This window comes from Triticum aestivum, chromosome 1A (assembly GCF_018294505.1).
Source record: "Triticum aestivum cultivar Chinese Spring chromosome 1A, IWGSC CS RefSeq v2.1, whole genome shotgun sequence".
Taxonomy (NCBI): domain Eukaryota; kingdom Viridiplantae; phylum Streptophyta; class Magnoliopsida; order Poales; family Poaceae; genus Triticum; species Triticum aestivum.
The window spans coordinates 505,728,350-505,733,193 of record NC_057794.1 but is presented as its reverse complement, the minus strand read 5'-3'; positions in this window follow the sequence as shown (position 1 = coordinate 505,733,193).

Here is a 4,844-nt window from a genome sequence, read left to right as displayed (position 1 = left end):
TCTCATTCCGCTGGCGGCCATTCACGCCTACCGGAATCCTACATCAGCCACGGAGCCGAAACCACAATTTGAACCTCCACGACAGTCTAATTACCAGCGGGATTCGGAGATGATTGCCAACCGGTGGCAATCGGAGTCTTCTTCATCTCAGTACGACCCCGACTACAACTATGGATATCCACCAGGCCATCCGTGGCAATAAACCAACTTAGGCCAAAAGCCTAAGCTTGGGGAGTACATATTTCCCACTGACATTACATTTATGTTCACACACACTCATTGCTAGATGTCGGTGCTCATACTTTTTCATTGTAATATCCACACTAGTTTATTTTCTTTTTTCCTGCTTTCTTCTTGTGTGTTTGATAAACCTTAAGAAAACCCAAAAAAATTAGTAATAGCTTTTAGTTAGTTTACCTTCCTTTCTCGTAGTAGTAATAATAAAAAAAAACCAAAAATATTTCCCATTCTTCTTTTTGCTTGTTGGGAGCTTTCCCGTGTAAATAGTTTTTTTTCTTTTCTTTTCTTTGGGGGTCGATAGGAGAAGACCATAATGAAATTGTTGAAGTGGCTCTTATATGCATAATTGTTAATTTAACCAAGAGCCCATATTACCTTGTTTTCTCCTATTTATTGAATCTTCGCAGATTCCAGCTTAGTCCAATGCACGTGCACTCTTATTATTCACATCGTTCGATCGTGCAAGTGAAAGGCAATTATGACAATATATGATGGACTGATTGAGATAAGAGAAGCTGGTATGAACTCGACCTCTCTTGTTTTGTAAATATGATTAGTTCATCGTTTCTGATTCAGCCTATTATAAATAAACATGTTTGCAATGACAATTAGATATTATAGTTGCTCGTGCCATGCTTGATTAGCTATGAGTTATAATGGTTTACCTTGTGTGCCAACATGCTATTAAAATAGTTGTGATGTGGTATAGTGGGGTGATATCCTCTTTTGAATGATTTAAGTGACTCGATTTGGCACATGTTCATACATGTAATTGAAACCAATCAACATAGCCTTCACGATATTTATGTTCATGGTGGATTATATCCTACTCATGCTTGTACTCAATGTTTATTAATTTTAATGCATGTTCATGACTGTTGTCGCTCTTTAGTTGGTCGTTTCCCAGTCTTTTGCTAGCCTTCACTTGTACTAAGCGGGAATACTGTTTGTGCATCCAATTCCTTAAACCCCAAAGTTATTCCATATGAGTCCACTATACCTTCCTATATGCGGTATCTACCTGTCGTTCCAAGTAAATTTGTATGTGCCAAACTCTATACCTTCAAATGAAATTCTGTTTGTATGCTCGAATAGCTCATGTATCAACTAGGGATGTCCGTATCTTCCATGCTAGGTGGGTTATTCTCAAGAGGAGTGGACTCCGCTCCTCACTCACGAGAAAATGGCTGGTCACCAGGATGCCCAGTCCCATGCTTTATGCAAACTAAATCAAAATAATTGCAAACAAAACTCCCCCTGGAACTGTTGCTAGTTGGAGGCACTCGTTGTTTCGAGCAAGCCATGGATTGATGCTTGTTGGTGGAGGGGAGTATAAACTTTACCATTCTGTTTGGGAACCGCCTATAATATGTGTAGCATGGAAGATATCACCATCTCTTGGTTGTTATATTGACAATGAAAGTATGCCGCTCAAAATATTATTTATCTCTATTTCAAAATTGAGCTCTGGCACCTCTACAAATCCCTGCTTCCCTCTGCGAAGGGCCTGTCTATTTACTTTCATATTGAGTCATCACCCTCTTATTAAAAAGCACTAGCTGGAGAGCGCTGCTGTCATTTGCATCCATTACTATTAATTTATATTGGGTATGACTATGACTGGATCTCTTTTACCATGAATTACAATATTTAGTCAGTCCTTGATCTTTAAAGGTGCTCTGCATTTATGTTTTGCGGTCTCAGAAAGGGCTAGCGAGATACCATCTTATTATATCATATTATGATTGTTTTGAGAAAGTGTTGTCATCCGAGATTTATTATTATTGCTCGCTAGTTGATTATGCCATTGACATGAGTAAACATGAGACCTAAGTGTTATTGTGAATATGGTTAGTTATAATCTTTGCTGAAAACTTGAATGCTGGCTTTACATATTTACAACAACAAGAGCAAACAGAGTTTGTAAAAGTTTTTCTCTATCACTTTCAGTTTATCAACTGAATTGCTTGAGGACAAGCAAAGGTTTAAGCTTGAGGGAGTTGATACGTCTTCGTCGTATCTACTTTTCCAAAAACTTTTGCCCTTGTTTTGGACACTAACTTGCATGATTTGAATGGAACTAACCTGGACTGACGCTGTTTTCAGCAGAATTGCCATGGTGTTAGTTATGTGCAGAAACAAAAGTTCTCGGAATGATCTGAAACTCCACAGAACGTATTTTTGGAAAATATTAAAAATACTGTAAGAAGAATCCACATCAGAGGGCCACACCCTGTCCACGAGGGTGGGGGGCGCCCCCTGCCTCGTGGGCCCCCTGGAGCTCCTCCGACGCCAACTCCAACTCTATATATTTGCTTTCGGGGAGAAAAAAAATAAAGGAGAAGAAATCATCGCGTTTTACGATACGGAGCCGCCGCCAAGCCCTAAAACCTCTCGGGAGGGCCGATCTGGAGTCCGTTCGGGGCTCCGAAGAGGGGGATTCGTCGCCGTCGTCATCATCAACCATCCTCCATCACCAATTTCATGATGCTCATCGCCGTGCGTGAGTAATTCCATCATAGGCTTGCTGTACGGTGATGGGTTGGATGAGATCTATCATGTAATCGAGTTAGTTTTGTTAGGGTTTGATCCCTAGTATCCACTATGTTCTGAGATTGATGTTGCTATGACTTTGCTATGCTTAATGCTTGTCACTAGGGCCCGAGTGCCATGATTTCAGATCTGAACCTATTATGTTTTCATGAATATATGTGTGTTCTTGATCCCATCTTGCAAGTCTATAGTCACCTACATAGTTTGAGGAGTTCATGTATTCACTATGTGTTAATGCTTTGGTCCAGTACTCTATTAAAAGGAGGCTTAATATCCCTTAGTTTCCGCTAGGACCCCGCTGCCACGGGAGGGTAGGACAAAAGATGTCATGCAAGTTCTTTTCCATAAGCACGTATGACTATATTCGGAATACATGCCTACATTACATTGATGAATTGGAGCTAGTTCTGTGTCACCCTATGTTATGATTGTTACATGATGAACCGCATCCGGCATAATTCTCTATCACTGATCCAATGCCTACGAGCTTTTCACATATTGTTCTTTGCTTATTTACTTTTCCGTTGCTATTGTTACAATCACTACAAAACCCAAAAATATTACTTTTGCTTTCGTTACCGTTACTTCCATACTACTTTGTTGCAGATACTAAGTTATCTAGGTGTGGTTGAATTGACAACTCAACTGCTAATAATTGAGAATATTCTTTGGCTCCCCTTGTGTCGAATCAATAAATTTGGGTTGAATACTCTACCCTTGAAAACTGTTGCGATCCCCTATACTTATGGGTTATCAATGCCCATCGATTGATGTTAATGCAAGGAGTAGGGATTGCCATGCAACGGATGCACTAGAGCTATAAATGCATGAAAGCTCAACAAAAGAAACTAAGTGTGTGTGCATCCAACTTGCTTGCTCACGAAGACCTAGGGCATTTGAGGAGGCCCATTGTTGGAATATACAAGCCAAGTTCTATAATGAAAAATTCCTCTAGTATATGAAAGTGACAAAACAAGAGACTCTCTATCATGAAAATCATGGTGCTACTTTGAAGCACAAGTGTGGAGAAAAAAGGATAGTGGCATTGTCCCTTTTTATTTTCTTTTTTTTGGGCCTTCCTTTTTTGGCCTTTCTCTTTTTTTAGGGGACAATACTCTATGAATGATGATCATCACACTTCTATTTATTTACAACTCAATGATTACAACTTGATACTAGAACAATGTATGACTCTATATGAATGCCTCCGGCGGTATACCGGGATAGTAATGAATCAAGAGTGACATGTATGAAATTTATGAACGGTGGCTTTGCCACAAATACGATGTCAACTACATGATTATGCAAAGCAATATGACAATGATGAATGTGTCATGATAAATGGAACGGTGGAAAGTTGCATGGCAATATATCTCGGAATGGCTATGGAAATGCCATAATAGGTAGATATGGTGGCTGTTTTGAGGAAGATATAAGGAGGTTTATGTGTGAAAGAGTGTATCATATCACGGGGTTTGGATGCACCGGCGAAGTTTGCACCAACTCTCAATGTGAGAAAGGGCAATGCACGGTACCGAAGAGGCTAGCAATGATGGAAGGATAAGAGTGCGTATAATCCATGGACTCAACATTAGTCATAAAGAACTCATATACTTATTGCAAAAATCTACAAGTCATCAAAAACCAAGCACTACGCGCATGCTCCTAGGGGGATAGATTGGTAGGAAAAGACCATCGCTCGTCCCCGACCGCCACTCATAAGGAAGGCAATCAAAGAACACCTCATGTTTCAAATTTGTTACATAATGTTTACCATACGTGCATGCTACAGGACTTGCAAACTTCAACACAAGTATTTCTCAATTTCACAACTACTCAACTAGCACAACTTTAATATCACTACTTCCATATCTCAAAACAATCATCAATCATCAAACTTCTCTTAGTATTCAGCACACTCATAAGAAAGTTTTTTACTAGTCTTGAATACTTAGCATATTAGGATTAATTTCCCAATTTAAGCAAATTACCATGCTGTTTAAGACTCCCAAAATAATATAAGTGAAGCATGAGAGAATAATAGTTTCTAT